Source organism: Balaenoptera borealis, assembly GCF_965194805.1.
Source record: "Balaenoptera borealis genome assembly, chromosome: X".
Taxonomy (NCBI): domain Eukaryota; kingdom Metazoa; phylum Chordata; class Mammalia; order Artiodactyla; family Balaenopteridae; genus Balaenoptera; species Balaenoptera borealis.
In genome coordinates, this window is record NC_138881.1 from 29,317,826 (window position 1) to 29,337,454 (window position 19,629).

At 36.1% G+C, this 19,629-nt stretch overlaps 1 protein-coding gene and 1 long non-coding RNA gene across 9 annotated transcripts in view; both read right to left on the bottom strand.

Moving 5' to 3' along the window:
* The window catches only part of DMD (dystrophin), a 2,485,149-nt gene that overhangs the window by 1,683,982 nt on the left and 781,538 nt on the right, over positions 1-19,629 (bottom strand). The window lies entirely within an intron of this gene.
* LOC309621185 lies at positions 8,320-17,889 on the bottom strand. The gene is made up of 2 exons (XR_014239798.1): positions 17,805-17,889; positions 8,320-17,493 (listed from the first exon to the last, which is right to left on the bottom strand). It is a non-coding gene; the product is annotated as an uncharacterized lncRNA (long non-coding RNA).

Here is a 19,629-nt window from a genome sequence, read left to right on the forward strand (position 1 = left end):
ATGTTTTGGTTTCCCAGTACATATAAAAGTTATGTTTACACTATACTGTAGTCTGTTAAGTGTGCAATAGCATTATGTTTAAAAAATGTACATACCTTAGTTAAAAAATACTTTATACCTAAAAAAAGTCAAAACAATTACAATAGTAACCTCAAAGATCATCGATCACAGATCAACCTAATAAATGAAATAATAATAAAGAAGTTCAAAATATTGCAAGAATTACCAAAACGTGACAGAGAGATACAAAGTGAGCAAATGCTGTTGGAAAAATGGAGACAATAGATTTGCTTGAAGCAGGGTTGCCACAGACCGTCAATCTGTAAAAAATGCAATTATCTGCGAAGCACAATGAAGCGAAAAGCAAGGTATGCCTGTACAAGAAGTGATCCCAGTGAGAATTCTGGAAGGAGGTATGCATCCAATCATTACTGGAAAAGAGACTATGAAGGAGACCTAGGCTTGATGTAGTTCAACAAAGACTTTGTAGCTGATACTGTTAATAAAAATTGAATAATCCAGAGTATAAGGGATACAGTGATTATTGTGTGATGATATGATTATCATATGACACTACCAGCTCAGAGGTGCAGAATAGTTTCCCCCAAAGAGAGTAAGAATTCCCACTGTCAATCATCCTTCAAAATAATAAGTTCTGGCAAAAAAGATAAGGATTTTGATCTAGGGTGAGAGGAGAAGTTTCTTGGTACCTCCTGTGATTTAAGTCCTGCAGAGATGAGCACTGCTGGACTACTCCCACTGAGGGGGGTTCAGCGGGCCCCAAAGCTACGGTTCAACAGACCGGTTAAACCAAGATTTGGATAGCAGAAAACCCTATGGAAGTTATATTAATTTTCAACTGCTGCTGTAACAAATTCCCCCAAACTTAGTGGATTAAAACAACACAAATTATCTTACAGTTAAGTAGGTCAGTCTCACATGGGTTTCATTAGGCTAAAGTCAAGTGTCAGCAGGGCTATGTTCCTCTTTGCAGGCTCTAGGGGACAATCAGTTTCCTTGCTTTTTCCAGTTTTTAGAGGCCTGCTCCCTGTAACCCGTGGCTCACGGTTCTCTTCCTCCATCTCCAAAGCTAGCAACAGAGGGTACTGTCTTTCTCAAATTGCATCACTCTGACCTACTCCTCTGTCTCTCTTTTTTAGTACCCATGTGGCTATAGGACCCCCTCAGCTAACCCAGGAAAATCTGCCTATTTTAAAGTCAGCTAATTAACAACTTTAATTCCATATGCAATCTTAATTCTTTGTTGCCATGGAACATACATATTTATAGTTTCCAGGGATTATGATGTGGATATCTTTGGGGAGCCATTATTCTACCTAACACAGGAGGTTTAAACCTATAGACCTAAAAATAAAAGTCATATCTAGTACCCAGTTTTCACTTGGTCCATGATATAATTCTGTTCTGGCATCCCCAAACATTCAATATCTTTATAGACACAAATTATTTTTGTGAAATGGCTAATGTAGTACATTTTACTGAATGAAAATGGATATTTTAAGCCAATTGGTTATATGTGAATTATTTTATTATTCCACTGATAGGTGGCACAGTAGCTCACAAAGTACCAAGAAGTTGAGTTTCAAATGAAAAGTCATCCTATTCCTCCTTTTTTTATTACTGATTTAACTCCATACAAGGGAATCACTTCTGGCTGGGAACCATGAAAAATACTGCTCAGACACAGTGACACATAATATTTATATTCACCTGCTCTCGCTTTTTTTCATGCAGATTTTTTGATAGCTGCATCAAAGAATTCTTTGTTGAACACTTCCTTTTCACAGGATTTTTTAAATGCTTAACAAATTATCTGCATGTTCAAGTACTTTTTTTAGCATGAGAGTTCAGACATTTTTTAAATTTACTTTTTGAAATAAAATTTTTCACAGATTTTATAGATTATTTTTCTCCCATTCAAAAATAGTTTTGAGAAAACATTTAAATTATAATTATACCTCTCAATTTGTATTTCAGTTTAAATATGTCATCACTTTTATTTTTACCTAAGAAATTACTTGTAATATACCTTCTCCTTTATAAACACCACATAATTTTCCATATAAATCATGATAAATCCTCATAGTGCATATGCATTTACCTAAAAAGCAAAGCAGTATGTATTGTTTTAAGTATATACAGTAATAACAAAACCCATTGAGACAAAATGTGTTTCATGTTTCCAATTGGAACAGTCAATCTTTACCATGGAAAGTGCCAAAAGGATTTTTTATAAAATATGATCCACATAGAGAGTACTATAGCCACATATTCTGTCTCTCTTCTCTATCTCTATCAATTCTTCTACCATATATGGAAATCCCAACTACAATCTAACATTCTTCTGCCCAACAGAACCATTCAATCCCTTTGATATGAGGTGCTATTATTTATTTTTAGATAAAGTTTGATACTTTAAAATAGCCTGTTCCACCATAATGTGTATGATTATCACTTAGCTTGGGGATAAATTATTTTACACATTTCTTAAGACCCGTATGTAGCTTCTTATAAATCAAAGCTAAGGTCTACAATTTAACATACTTCATATTTTAATTTTAAAAATCACCTTCACCAGTATTCTTTTCTTTAAATGAAGTAAGATAATCAGGAAGACCTTTTCCAGCCTGAACAGACAATAAAATAGCCAATAAGAAGAAGGAAAATATGAGGTGGAACCCAAATAACAATTCCAACATGCGATGCTGACCATTTAGTTGCTTCTTAATATTATTAGTTCCTTGTATTAATTAGTAATAAAGTGAATTTAACCTATTAGCCTGATGATAGCTTATATGATCAATCCTACTTAGAACTTTAAAATCCTGACATGAGGGGCTTCTCTGGCGGTCCAGTGGTTAAGACTCCACGCTTCCACTGCAGGGGGCACTGGTTCAATACCTGGTCCTGCATGGCACGGCCAAAAAAAAAAAAAATCCTGACTTGATCTTTGGATATATTACTAGCCTTCCCTCCATCACTAATCTACTAATCTAAAACCCATTGCTTCAACAAACATTTACTGTGCGCTTACTAAAAAGCAGGCACTCTTTTAGGCCCTTAAGAGTTCAGCTGTGAACAAGAATGAGTCCTAAGTCACCATCTATTAGATGACTGGACAAGCCTAGAACTACCAACCGTACTGTGATAAGCCAGCAGTACTACAGTAAGAACAATCTCCACTGGAATGTAAGTCAAAATTAATTCTTCCTGGAGAGTTGAGGAGTTTTCTATTGCATTGTACATCACTGATACAATTAAAGTTAAATATGAGAAAGGCCAATAGTACTGTTTACTCTGTTAATATTGTACTAAACAATATTAAACTTAAAAAACCATCAACAACAACTGAACAGATTTTGAAGACAAATCATTGGACCTTGCATATCATACTCTAATGCAGTGATGTCTTATTCTTACATCCTTTTATCTAACTCAAATATAAATGGACCATTGTAGGCACTAAATAAGTATTCATTATGTGAGTAAATGAATAAAGTAAATTGCGTTACCAACTTGCTCCTACCTATCCCAGTAGTCTCCTTGCCTTCCTAGGGCTTTAGACTGTGTCAGTCCTCTATTGTGTAATCAAATTTCTGGCCCCTACCTGCCTTGTTTCTCTTATTCTCTCTCCCTGTGCATCGAGAAGATCTCCCCATGAATGCATATAAACACACACATGCACACACACACACACAGAAAATAAGGCAATACAGCTCTCCCTTTACATCTCTTACCTCAGAGATCGAACTAGCTTAAGCAGAGGGAGGAGCATCCAGCTAAAACTTTTAAGGTATGGGTAAAGTTAATCTAAACCACTCTTGAGAGAAATAAAATTAGATATGTTTGCTCTGTTTTGTCTTTATTCCACAAATATATGACATTCTCCTCAGAGGATAGCAGATACCTTAATTAATATCTTAATACTCTCAATATTCATGTGGGCTCCCAGATAAGAAAGGAAGTTATTATGTCGTTTGCCTAATCCTGGCTTCAGTTAAATATTAAACAGCAACATGGTAATTTGTGAATAAAAACCAATTTTGAACATATTCCAATAAAAATTATGAAAACGACCATTTTCTAAGGTAGATGAAATACAAGACAGATAATTTCACAGGCTATGCTCTCCATTAACAGTTATTAATGGAAAATATTTCTTTTCTCACATAACCATTAGATATTATGATTAGAAACCACTAGAATATCAAAGAAAACAGCTGATCTCAAATGCAGTGTGCATAAAAGGAAATAACATAAGGGCAGATTTAAAACAAGAGACTAAGAACAATTTAACATGTACCGAAGACCACGGAAACATGCCATCCTGATGCTGATTAAACAAAGCACATAATCTTTCTGGGGCTCAGTTTACTCAGGTGTGAAATGCAGTGTGAAAGAAGAGCATCCAAACAGTTGGGAGAGCAAACGCTAAGGCCTTGAACTGTGTAATATCATTCTGGATGCTGTGCATAAAAGGTATTGAAGGTAGAGCCAGAATGGAAGCAGAGCCTGCAGTTACCAAGCTCTTCCTGTGGTCAAGGAAAGAGATGAAAACTTTTTGACCCAGGGTGGTGACTGTAAAGAGGGAGAGGTACGAAAGACTTAGTGATCTATTCTGAAAGTATAACCCACAAGGCATCATGATGGATTGAAATTTAGGGATAACAGGGATTGGTGAAAGGATGATTTGCAGGTTTTGCTCTGAGCAACTGACCGAATAGATGATGGCACCATTTACTGGTCTAGGGGAAACTGGAAGAGGCTATCACTATGAAGATACTTGTTCAAATGATCATTTTCATGAAGAAGATAATGATACAGATATTGCATAAGAATTGCAGATACAGTTTATACTCAAATACAGTTCACATTAAAATTACATATGAAACAACCTTTAATTTTGAGGCAACAAGTTGATGGAATATTTTACTACAAATACTTATAATACTTCATTTTATCCATGTTTAAAGCTGTTTAAATTACCAACCTCGATTAATTTAAAAGACTGATTTATTATTACAAAGATTCTTGATCCATGCCTTTAATGTCAATGCAGACACGGTCAGTTCAAGGGAAAAAAAGAAACACCCTGAACTCATCCATGTGTTTAGAAGACAAATTAAATCATCTTTTAAATTGCCCCAGGATGGTCTCAGTCATTAAAGAGCAGAAGGCTAATAAAACAACTGTTCCTACTAAATCGTTTTCTAAGTTTTATAAGTAGATGTCCTCCCTTTATATTTTATTGTCAATATATGTTATCTTTATTGAGAAGTAGTTCTTCCATAGCTCCCAAAAAGGTTAAGAACCTGAGGTGTATTACAGGCCAATTTCTCTTGTCCATGTTGACTTAAAATAGTTTAAAGAGCTTCTTCTCATGTTGGAGGTGATTCATTGCACTAGATTTAGCTTTTAAAAACACCCTGCTCAAACCTATGAGTGTCTATGTGTGTGCACATGCGTGTGCACACATGTGGATTTACGACTTTTGCCAACGTGAGCTGATGCATCAGTCCTAAAGAACAGCTTTAAACATGCGAGAAAAAATCCAGTATTAGAAATCACACATATTAAAGAGAAAACAATATCTACCAAACCTTATTCAAAATGGTGAAGGACTTTATTATTTAATAAATCAATGGACTTTGAAAGAAATAAGGAAATAGAACAGCAGGTTAGGTTCCTGCTCTAAAATCACCTTCACTATTTACAGATTGATGTATTTAAGTCCAGTGAATAAAATTAAGGAAGCCGAGTAAGGACAACTGTAAAGATCCAGTGGATTTTACTTTAATACTCCACCTGAAAGATTATAACGCATCCACATTTTCATTGGACATAAACATTTATTAGAAGGGGATGCTGTTTCTAAACATGTTTCATACTTTTAAAAATATTCTACTACATGTTACTTAATTTGTGTGCATGAGGTCACATTCTGTCATGTATAATAGTTACCCATGTACTTGCTTGTTGGCTCATACTGAATTGTCAGTTCCTTGGAAGATTCTATACCTTTTGTTTTTTTATGCATCTGGGGTATATAGAACTCTTTCTTACATAAAGTTGTTAATCAGTAAGTGATGAATTAAAATGAATTTCTACTTGATAAAATAATGACCCTGAGGCAAATAAATTTTAAAAGGGTTTTTAGTGTCTGAGACAAACTACAAGGTCAGAAATAGAAGCAGAAGCTCCAAAATTTCTAGTTTATTAGTGGGGCGGGTATATCCACTCACTGGAGAAAAAAAATCCAAGTCTATCTAGCTACCTGCCCAACATTGAGCATTACAAAATCATTCTTTTTTTTTTTTTTTTTTTTATTTATGGCTGTGTCGGGCCTTTGTTTCTGTGCGAGGGCTTTCTCTAGTTGTGGCAAGCGGGGGCCACTCTTCATCGCGGTGCGCGGGCCTCTCACTATCGCGGCCTCTCTTGTTGCGGAGCACAGGCTCCAGACTCGCAGGCTCAGCAATTGTGGCTCACGGGCCTAGTCGCTCCATGGCATGGGGGATCTTCCCAGACCAGGGCTCGAACCCGTGTCCCCTGCATTGGCAGGCAGACTCTCAACCACTGCGCCACCAGGGAAGCCCCTAAAATCATTCTTTTTTATTTTTAGATTAATCTATATGCATTCAACACAGTAAAAGACACATATTAGGTAAAATAATATTGCTCTGTAATAATGCTGGAATTGGCTTATATAAGTAACAAGTGTTTAAGTTCTGACAGTAAATTCTAATTTCAAAAGTTTCCATTTCTTCTGTAAGATTAAAGTTCTCAGAATTATTACGGTTATTCGGTGCCTCCTGATCAATTTCAGAAAAGATTACTTTAAACAAATGAAAGCATTCCTTCAAGCGCTGGCTACCTTTGACTGCCATTTGCCTCACCAGTACATATTAAGATTAAGGTGAAGAAGAATTGAGGAGTTATCAGTTTTTCCTTTTGCAATATTTTTTTGCTTAAAATATATGTTTCTACTTACTATGAATACACAGATACTATCATTTAATAGAAAACTTATGTCATATATTACTGAAATCTCACTGCAATTAATATTTTTTTTGTTTTTTTTGTTTTGAGATCAATATGTAAAGGAGATCATTTAATTTTACTGGAGGATGTACACACAAATCCTTTCTAAATGGAAAGACACAACATACTGTTATGTACAGAGATTTTATATCAACCTTTTCAGATAAATATACATTTTAATGAAACTCCAACCAGCTTTCCAATGGGAACTTTGTTTATTGTGTTGGTTGACTGTTTTGCTTGAAACTCATTTTCCTTCATCACCCAACCTGAAGTGTCCCTCTCACACTGGTCACTCTACATCATACCTCCATGTCTTATTTTGCTAGAACACTGTCTCTTCCCTCAGCTTTACTGAATTATAATTGACATAAATGCACTGTGTAAGTCTAAGATGTACAACACAGTGATTTTATATGTGTATATATTACAAAATGATTGCCACGTTAAGTTTAGTTAACACATCCATTACTTCACATAGTTTCAATATTTTCTTTTTTTCCATAGTGAGAAATTTTAAAAATCTACTCTCTTGGCAACTTTCAAATATGCAATGCAGTATTGTTAACTATAGTCACCATGATTTACACTACATCCCCAGAACTTATTCATCTTATAACTGGAAGTTTGTACCCTTTGACTACTTTAACCTATTTCCCCACCTCCAACCCTATGCCCCACCTCTGGCAACCACTTCTGTTGCCTGTTCTCTGCTTCTATGAGTTTAAGTATTTTTTAGATTCCACAAAGAGAGATCATACAGTATCTGTCCTTCTCTGTCTGACTTATTTCACTTAGCATAATGCCCTCAAGTTCCATCCATGTTGTTGCAAATGGCAAAATTTTCTTCTTTTTTTGACTGAGTAACATTCCGGTGTATACCACATTTTCTTTAACCATTCATCCAACAAGGGACACCTAGGTTGTTTCTATATCTTGGCTATTGTAAATAATGCTGCAATGAACGTAGGGGTGCAGAAATCTCTTTAGTTTCCTTCAGATATATACCCAGATATAGAATTGCTGGATCATGCAGTAGTTCTGCTTTTAATTTTTTGAGAAATCTCCATACTCTTTTCCATAGGGGCTGTACCAATTTACATTCCCACCAGCAGTGCCCAAGGGTTCCCTTTTCTCCACATTCTCACAAGCACTTGTTATCTCATCCTTTCAATAACAGCCATTCTTTTTTTTTTTTTTTTTTTGCCTAGAACTGTCCTGGTTTATTTATTTATTTTTTTCACACACACACACACACACACACACACACACACACACACACACACACACACACTGTATTTTATTTTTACAAGAGGTAAATAGACTGACACCAAGCATTGTACATGGATGACCACAACAAAAGCAACAATGATTGCAATTACCAAACATGAAACACACTCATACTATGTCATAATATTGACATTCAGTCCAGTAATCCTCCACTGTAGCAGCTCCTTTACTTTGCAGTGAAAATTGATTTGTATATTCTTTGCCTCTGAGTCCTTGTGGGATTTTTTTTTTTTAATTCAAACAGAAAGTCACAAAAATTATACTCATCCTCATCAGTTCACTCAGTCCCATGTAATTAATTTTTTTGTCATCTTGATCTTTTGTTAGCACTTTTATGAGTTCATCAGTTTTTCATTAGGGTTCTGAAAATGCGTATTCATTCAGTTCAGCAGTATAGTCAGTTACCAGAAACCTGTACTTCTCAGAGTCTTTTCCATGAATTTCTTGAAGATGAAACCCTTTTATAGGAACATATTTGCAAAAGCATCAGAGTACACCCAGAACTGTCTGTAAATGACAAAAGACTTAAAAATGACCACGGTTAAAGATTTGATGAAAGTTCATAATAATGCAGTTGACAAGAAAATTAGTTATTTCTGAGATATACATTTTAAAGTAATAACTAGGATTATGACTTATAACATTATACCAGAACACATAAGATTTTTAGAAATTTCATGTAATGTCTGAAACATTTATATTAACATATTTCCATACAAATAACCCAATGAAAGTTTAATATTAGTTGTTTTGTTTGTTTTTTTATACTGCAGGTTCTTATTAGTCATCAGTTTTACACACATCAGTGTATACATGTCAATCCCAATAGCCCAACTAATCACACCACCATCCCCACCCCACCGCAGTTTTCCCCCCTTGGTGTCCATATGTCTGTTCTCTACATCTGTGTCTCAACTTCTGCCCTGCAAACCGGCTCATCTGTACCATTTTGCTAGGTTCCACATACATGCGTTAATATACGATATTTGTTTTTCTCTTTCTGACTTACTTCACTCTGTATGACAGTCTCTAGATCCTTCCACGTCTCAACAAATGACTCAATTTCGTTCCTTTTTATGGCTGAGTAATATTCCATTGTATATATGTACCACATCTTCTTTATCCAGTCATCTGTGGATGGATACTTAGGTTGCGTCCATGACCTGACTATTGTAAATAGTGCTGCAATGAACATTGGGGTGCATGTGTCTTTTTGAATTACGGTTTTCTCTGGGTATATGCCCAGTAGTGGGATTGCTGGGTCATATGGTAATTCTATTTTTAGTTTTTGAAGGAACCTCCATACTGTTCTCCATAGTGGCTGTATCAGTTTACATTCCCACCAACAGTGCAAGAGGGTTCCCTTTTCTCCACACCCTCTCCAGCATTTGTTGTTTGTAGATTTTCTGATGATGCCCATTCTAACTGGTGTGAGGTGATACCTCATTGTAGTTTTGATTTGCATTTCTCTAATAATTAGTGATGTTGAGCATCTTTTCATGTGCTTCGTGGCCGTCTGTATGTCTTCTTTGGAGAAATGTCTATTTAGGTCTTCTGCCCATTTTTTGATTGGGTTGTTTGTTTCTTTAATATTGAGCTGAATGAACTGTTTATATATTTTGGAGATTAATCCTTTGTCCGTTGATTCGTTTGCAAATATTTTCTCCCATTCTGAGGGTTGTCTTTTCGTCTTGACAATAACAGCCATTTTAACAGGTGTGAGGTGATATCTTATTGGTTTTTTTTAAATTTTATCTTATTTTTTATACAGCAGGTTCTTATTAGCTATCTATTTTATACATATTAGTGTATATAAGTCAATCCCAATCTCCCAATTCATCCCACCACCACCACACACACACACACACCCCCACTGCTTTCCCCCTTGGTGTGCATACGTTTGTTCTCTACATCTGTGTCTCTATTTCTGCCTTGCAAACTGGTCCATCTGTACCATTTTTCTAGGTTCCACATACATGCGTTAATATACGATATTTGTTTTTCTCTTTCTGACTTACTTCACTCTGTATGACAATCTCTAGGTCCATCCACGTCTCTACAAATGACCCAATTTCTTTCCTTTTTATGGTTGAATAATACTCCACTGCATATATGTACCACATCTTCTTTATCCATTCGTCTGTCGACGGGCATTTAGGTTGCTTCCATGACCTGGCTATTGTAAATAGTGCTGCAATGAACATTGGGGTGCATGTGTCTTTTTGAATTATGGCTTTCTCAGGGTATATGCCCAGTAGTGGGATTGTTGGGTCATATGGTAATTCTATTTTTAGTTTTTTAAGGAACCTCCATACTGTTCTCCATAGTGGCTGTATCAGTTTACATTCCCACCAACAGTGCAAGAGGGTTCCCTTTTCTCCACACCCTCTCCAGCATTTGTTGTTTGTAGATTTTCTGATGATGCCCCTTCTAACCGGTGTGAGGTGATAACTCATTGTAGTTTTGATTTGCATTCCTCTAATAATTAGTGATGTTGAGCAGCTTTTCATTGCAACTAACATTTCAAACCATCAGATTTACTTGTGTTATGAAAATGTAAAGATTAATTTATCTCCTACTTCCTTAATATCCTATATTTTATGCTTTTTTTTTTATTTTTCACATGCAGTTCTTTTATGTTTTGGTGGAGGAAAAATAGGAGATACAATAGTGCAGAGAAAATTACATATAAATTATTTAATTTTTATCCAGGAGCTTACATCTTATTCATTTTTATATTTGTTGTATTTTGAACTGGGTGGGATTTGTCCTTATTTTTAGTCTTTTCAAAGCTGGTTACTGCACCAAGGTTCTCCAAATACCCAAGTACTCAATGATTCTTATTGTTCTAGGCTACTCTTTCCCCACTTCCTGCCATATATGCTCAGACTCCCTTCGGTTAACAACAACTACACCAATATCATGGTCTACTATTATGTTTTAGGTGATATGAGGTACATTTATCAAGGGCTTCACCACGTACTCTTGCCTATTGAATAGTATTAATTTTAAATAAAACAGTTCTCAAGAGATCTCAAAAGAGCCACTCCTCTTCCTCAGGCATATATGTATATTCATTTCACTTTAAATGCTTTCACCTATAGCACCTCTACCAATTGAACATTAATGAAACAGTTTTTAAAACACTTTTCCAAGGTGTTCACTTGTCCAGCTGCTTCTATACAGACCCAAGTTCTCAACTGGCTCCAATAATAAATCCACACAAAGAACTGCGCCATACAGAGAAACTTAGATATTCAAGCCTAGGTAGAATGTACATTTTTACTTAGTCCTTCTTAGGATTCTCTCTCCCTGTCTCTCTCTCTCTGTCTCTCCCTTTTTTTGCCAATCCATATTTTAGAGAGTAGATAAGAGATGTTTACATCACAAGCTGATGAGGAAATATCTGAGATAGATGTTTTGGCATAACTTAAGCGATGCTTTTGCCATACCTTAAGCAATGCTTTTGCCATCTAGAGTTAACAAGAGAGAGAGTAGAAGGGAATATATTCATAACTGGTTAGTGTTTCACTTTGATAACTTTAGTGTGCCTTGGATAGGACTCCAAACTTGCAAGATGTGTAAACATCCTTCCACTTTGATTAATTATTTAAGTATTCTCTGAGGGAGATATCATAGTATAGAGACAGAATCCAGTATCTCTCTTGGTCTGGACTCCTGTTTGTATGACTTTTACATTTATTTCCAGCACATTTGGAATCAACTGATTGATGTCCCTCCATTTTAAAAGAAAGTCAATTAGCTCTGTAATAAAGAGAGCAACTTCTTAATCAATGCAAAGAAAAAAATCAAGGAGGAGGACAGAAATATTCTGCATTACAATTATTTTCTGTAGTAGTTACAAGCAGGGAATCTCAACTCCAACTCACTAAGCTGAGTGATATAGGCAAGTTACTTAAACTCTTCAGTTGTAAATGGCCATAATAATAGTGTCTACTTCCTGGGGTTGTCATGAGAATAAAATAAAATTATACTTATAAAATGTTAATTACTGTGCCCAGCACTTACAAATGTTCAGAAAATATTACACCAGAGCACATCAACATTCCCGTAAAAATGCTACTCCGGGTTTCAGAAAACAAGAGTTTTTCTGAGATTCTTGGGAACCAGTTCAACCACCACACATCGTTAAATAAAAAGTTATGGTTGCAGAAGAAAAACTATATTTTCGCAAGTGTGCTCATCAGCATCTTGCAAATACTGTGACAATTACAGGAAAAACGTATTATAATTATGAACCAGTCTTCAGGAGACTTGTTGAACATCTTCAGTGTAACTGAGTCTGTGTGCATGTGTACGTGTGCATGTGTGCGTATGTGTGTGTGTAACGTCGCCACTGATGAATTCAACCTATAGTTCAAGTTTGCTGTGAAGTGTTAGATTATATTCTGGAGCTCAAGGGTGTCAAGGACTACCACCCAGAAACGCAGCTGTGAACCAGCAGAATCCCTCAGATCAGGAAACTGGAATGGATGGGAAGGTCACAGGAAAAACAGTAAGATTTTAAACGGGTAATTATTTAATTTGGGGAGAGTTGCCTTTATTCTAGAGGAAGGCAAAATAATTAGGAAGATCAGCTCTCCCTAATTAAGATAATTTATAGGAATAGAAAGGGAAGCAACGTTTAATTTCTGCAATATTCCAGGCACTTGACATATGTTTTAGCTACTATTTCTGAATGCGTATTACAGGCTAAATACTTAACAGGTATTACTTAACTTAATCCTTGCAGTAACTGTATGAGGTAGATATTATTGTTTCAACTTTGCACATGAGCAAAACTGAGGCTCAGAAAGTTTCCCAGCGCCATATAACTAATTAATGGCAAAAATTGGATTTCAACCCAAGGCTAGTTGGCTGTATGAATAAAAGGTTAAATCAGTCCTAAGCTTGCCTAGAAGAATGACCAGAGAATTTTGTTTTCCTAGAACTATGGAGTTGAGATAACTGGGAAAGTTGTGCCTCTTTTGTTTGCTAAGTAGAACTGCTCTTAGGCTAGTAGAGGAGGGGCTGTGAATTGATACGCAGGCCTTTATCTTCTGTTACTAGAATGGTATTAAATATTGGTGAGAAATCGTGGCTAGAACTTCTTTGTGTCAAGTGGCCCACACTGACCCTGGCTCTTGCCCCATGTGGATAAGGGGCAAATGTGTGTATTTTGGGTGTTTCTGGGCCACCCAATGACATACAGATTCCATGCCAGCATCTCTCATGCCTTGTATCCTTCTATACAGCTAAGTAAATGTAGTATTAAATTACATTCTACTGCATCTGTGAGTATAATTGCCAATTTGATCCCCTCACAGCTACAGTGATATTGCAGGCTCCAATGACTGTTATATCCTGTCACTAAAAGTCATATATCCAGCTGAAATACAGACTGTTTAGCAAAACTAATCCTAGATAAACGGCTTGTGATTAAAGCCAACCTATTTCTGGCATTAATATCAGAGATCATGAAGTTAACTAAAGCCATTTGCTTCTTTTAAATGGATTTATAGGATCACAAACTTGTACTGTGAAAAAATTATTTTACTGCCATTTTAAATTTTTGTCTTTAAAAGACTTTTATTATCCCTTTGTTATTATTAAAAATTCCTCTGGAATAAGAGGCTTTATCAGCTATGCCAATGAAAGAGATATTTACTGGCTGAAAAAGGGATCATCAAACCCCTGATGACAGGGCACAGCGATACTAATTAGGATCAAAGTGAGAGAGGAAGAGAAGAAAGGAAAAATAAATAAAAGGACAAAGAGCCAGGGACCACCTCTACACACAGGTTGTCCTGGACAACGCTCTGGTGGAATCAGTGTGTGCGTGAGAGCGTCATTCTATCACAAACATGTCCGTGAAGTAATAAACAGAAGAAGGGATGGAGAGAGAGAGAGCTGTGCGGACAGCAGATAAGGCAAGTCCCTTAATCCTAAAAGAGAATGTTTTTGGTAGCCAGTCTTACGTGACAGCTAGTCTATTTCTATTTTATCTGGTGGACAAACCATTTCTCATTAACGGCAGGACTGTTAGCAATAAGCAATGCTCCAGTAATTGAAGATTTGAACAGCAGGCTTAGTCACCTCTTGAGGAAGAAAATGCTAGAGGTCTTAAAAAAACATGGGACAACAGATTCTGGGTTTTATCCTCTAAAAAGACATACCTAAGGAAACAAATGTTCTATTGCAGCTACTTTTACCTTGGCTATATGACAGTCTCACCTGACAAGCTTTTAGAAATTGCTGATGTCAGGGCCCCATCTCAGACCAATAAAATCAGAATATCTGCTCCAACCCCAGTGTTTTCATAAGTCTCCCAGGTGATTTTACTGGGCAGTCCAGTTGGAAAGAATATGGACTCTGAGGAGAGGTAAAGCTGAATTCGATTCCTGCTCATCTTTCTATTGGCTGTGTGATCTTGGTTTTAGTTAAGCTCTCTAAGCCTCAGGTTTTCCATTTATAAAATAAGGATAAACTGCCCTAGAATTATTGTGTAAAAGAAATGTGAGGTTCCTAAAACATGGTTGTCCTACTTAAATTTTAGTTACATTTTACCAAAAAGATCTTTGCATATTTGAATTTATATCACTGGTGATAAATTAGAAAAATATTTTTAGGGGAAAACTGTGTTTCGATTTGAGGTAAAAGTTTACTCAGCAATATTTTTAAAAATCTCACAAGAACGATACTGCAGAACAATTGATTATTTCTAAAAAGTAAAAACACTGGATTTCAACCACCTTATTAAATTTTAATAATACAAAAAAAAAAAATAATAATAATACATAACATCCCCAAGCACTTAATAGCTGTTACAGTTTCCTCATCTCTCAAGTAGATAGCATATGACCCACTAACCCCACAAGTTTGCCATAAGCCAATAAATCTAAGAGTGTACTTTATTATTTTTAAGTATAATCACAAGACTACTGTAAAGTTTCTGGTCCCTTTCATAAGAATTAAATCCCATTTTTATGAGAATTAAATTATCCTGTTATAAGAAATGGCATCAACCAAGACTCTAGTTCCTTACTATTTTATCCAAATACTACTGTAAATTAATATATTTTCATCTTATATTTCATGTTCTAGCTGTTAAATGGCCCATGCATTTTTATATAGAGAAATGATTTAATTGGAAAACATATGTACCAACCTGATACCTATTTTCCTAGCACTCAGTTTTAAGGTTTTCAGATATCCATTTGCAAGTTCTGTGATATATCCTATTTTTTTAATCAAACACAGTTAATTCCATTTTGAAGACTGTGAAATGAACAAAAATGTCCCAGCTATAAGCAACATATGCTTTACTTTCAAATACCATCATTGACTTTATTAAAACCTCAAAGAAATTTCCAAACTATGCCATTTTATTTTCATTTTGTATAATTGTTTAAATATTCAAAATGGTTTTTTTTAATAAAAAGGTCAATTTATTATACCTTTTGTTTGGTGGGATATCAGTGCCCTTTAAAACCCTACTATTCAAGTACAAATGATTATGTTACAAAGTATTTACAATTTCAGTCTTCTTCCTTCATATTTTAAAACACAATAACTATCTGGTTACAACACTGAACAAAAAATCCTGAAGGTGGCAAAAGGGAAAGCCTCTGCCTTAGGAGGCTCACTCCAGCCTCCTGCTTCCCCTGGATCCTCCAAACACCGCCCAGCCTCCACTGGAACAAATGTCTCTGAATTAAAGAAAAACTGGGTGACTGCTTTCCATGGTGGCCAATTCTAGTTTGACAGTGTTTTGGCTGCTGTCTTTATATTTTTATGTTCTGAAGATTTCTCTCATTCATTACCATTGCATTACGTGGGAACCCTGTTCTACAAGGTAATGTGGGATTCTGCCAACAATAACAATCTGAGGAAGCCTGGAAAACAACGTCCTAAACTTACACTTAATTCTTAAATTTGGAAGGTTTAGTTTAACCTTTAAAATAGAAGGCCAAGAAAACAATACACTGGAACTTTTACCTAAATGACACTACTGAAGACTATGAGGTCAGTGGTGACATCAAGATGTTACTAGATCGAGTGATACCAGTAAAACTATTTTCTGTCCCGTATTTTGCAATATGGAATCGCTGAAAAAAACACACTTCTTTCACTTACACAGTAAGACAGGGCAGGGGTTCCACACTGCAAATATTCAGACCCCAGTTCTGTTGTCTTAAAGCTTTTGAGAGATTTTTCTAAATTCTCTTCTAGTGTTCTAGATTAATAGAGGACTTCTATTCAGGTAGCTATGTCTAGGATATTCTAAACACTCAACATTTCACCATCATCTACAAAGAGACCATCAACACCCCATGAAGGACAAGAACAAAACCAATAGACTGCACAAATTAAAACAGGCTGAAAAGGAGAATTCCCTTTTAGTTCTGCACATTTGAGGATTAAAAAAAAAAAAAAAAAAAGTAGGAACTCTCCTCAGTACGCAGATATGAAGCACAGAAAGCCTCCTGCATGCCATACTCTCTCATTACAGCACGTGCTGAACCACAATGAACAAGTGAGAAGGCAAATTATAGTGTTCTGTTTTGGCAAAATGCTCTTAATAAGTCTACACCCTCCCATGATAAACAAGAAACACAAATATCAACTACAAAACACTTTAATTACTCATAGTTGCTAATATCTCATGTATTACTTCAGATATGAGTTTTATTAAAATCAGTAACAGAGGAGCAACACATATTTTTTCTAATATATTTCCTTAACAGTCTAATGGACTCCTAGTGGTGATACCTGGGGACACCATCCACAAGATATGTATTATATGTCATTCAGCATTGGAACATGGTGGATGTATTTCCCAACTGTTTAAACAATTTATAGATGGCCTGTCAGTCATTCAATATTATTTCTTATGACTGCATAGGCCTAGGATATTATATTTCCCCAACTTAAATAAAATACAGTTGTAAAAACCATCCCGGTAAATTAATTAAAAAGAGATTCCCAGTTACCTAGGCAAGGATTATACTCAAATGCTTCTGAATAAATTTGGTATAGAACCTCATCCACTATGCAAATCTTAAATCACATGATTAGACTATATTTCATTATTTAAATTCCACAATCAGGACTTCCCTGGTGGTGCAGTAGTTAAGAATCCGCCTGCCGGGCTTCCCTGGTGGCGCAGTGGTTGAGAATCTGCCTGCTAATGCAGGAGACACGGGTTCGAGCCCTGGTCTGGGAGGATCCCACATGCCGCGGAGCAACTGAGCCCGTGAGCCACAATTGCTGAGCCTGCGCGTCTGGAGCCTGTGCTCCGCAGCAAGAGAGGCCGCGATAGTGAGAGGCCCGCGCACCGCGATGAAGAGTGGCCCCCGCTTGCCACAAGTAGAGAAAGCCCTCGCACAGAAACGAAGACCCAACACAGCCATAAATAAAATAAATAAATAAATTTTTTAAAAAAAAGAATCCGCCTGCCGATGCAGGGGACACGGGTTCAACCCCTGGTGTGGGAAGATCCCACATGCCGCGGAGCAACTAAGCCCATGTGCCACAACTACTGAGCCTGCGCCCTAGAGCCCGCAAGCCACAACTACTGAGCCCATGTGCCGCAACTACCAAAGCCCGCGTGCTCCAGGGCCTGCACGCTGCAACTACTGTGCCCCCGTACTGCAACTACTGAAGCCTGCATGCCTACAGCCCATGCTCTGCAATAAGAGAAGCCACAACAATGAGAAACCCATACACCGCAACGAAGAGTAGCCCCTGCTCGCTGCAACTAGAGAAAGTCCACGCACAGCAACGAAGACTCAACGCAGGCAAAAAAATCAAAAATAAAAAAAAATTCCACAATCAAGTGAGAAACTATATTACTTAACTGTAACAATGAATAATACTCCTCTTATTTTAACAAATAAACTCCTAACAGAAATAAAACATATAAATTGGCTGACTGTTTTCTATAAGAGCAAAATTGGATAAATTATAAAAGAACATAAAGATGAGGAGAAAATACCAAATTATGGTATAAAGGGTAAATTCAGGCCATGTACACACACATATATCATTTTTAATGTTTGGAGGTCTCTTTATTGTCTAACTGGGTGAATTTGGGACAGTTACATTCAATTATTTCTGTCATCCAAACAACCGAAATGGATCAGCAGAACAAAAATCACTTCAATTTATTAGTGATTGTCTCAAATTGTCCTGAAAATATTTATTTTCTATGTTATCTGAAATAAGAATAAGGTAGAAAATAGGATATCAAAAAGAGACGTGAAATTCATTCTCTCTTTCTCTTCCCCCTCCTTCTCTCTCTGTCTCTTCCCCCTCCTTCTCTCTCTGTCTCATGTGCCTTTGTTACCTTTTCAGGCTACTGGAAACTATATATCAATGTATTAACTTTATAAATTTCTGTTGCAATAAGCAATTTGAAAGTTCTCCATCAGGAAACAGGAGATCACAACAGTAATATCTTAATGTTAGTATAATCATCTCTATCACAATATTAATATAGTATCTTTATCCTCATTTTTATGCTAATATTTGTATACTATTATTGGTAACCTTTTTACCCATGTAGAAAGTTTTCATTTATTTATTTTGCTATGTATTACAAAGTACTGCCTCACTGCCCCTTAAAGATTTTCCTCCTATAGTAGCAATGATAAATCTGAGGATGCCTCCAGATACTCACCTAAAGTCATCTTTAACTCAAATGCATTCAAGTATGTTAAAGTGGCAGTGGACAGTCAAAGCTAGTTATGCAATGTGTCTGCCCATGGAAAAAAAGGTGTGTAAAAAAGGGAAGGTTCAGGATAAAAACCTAAAAATAGTCAAGGATATTCTAATAAGTACCCTTACTCTAATGATATGCAGCCTAGAAATATGTTAATCACATTTCTCTGGACTTCTACATTGGCCATCAGTTTTTCTAAAGCCTCATTATGTATCATTGCTAGTCTCTGTTCTAAGCAATGCTAATAGAAGTATATATTTAAAGTATTTAACACAGTATTTCCCAAATTCCTTTGCTAAAAGGTTGTGTTGAATATACATTAAGCAAATGAGATGGCAACACTAAATCTACTAATGTAGCCCATTCCTTTGCTAATACAATAATGCCATCTCTAATTTGCTCATTTCAACTGCAATCCACTGATGTTCAAAATTAAAGAAATATTTTCATTATTACGTTTAACACTATTAAATGATATAATTTGGTTTTAATGATCAAATTTTAATATCTTTTAAAAGAAATGCTGGAAAAAGTGGTCTCCTGCTGACATAATAGGA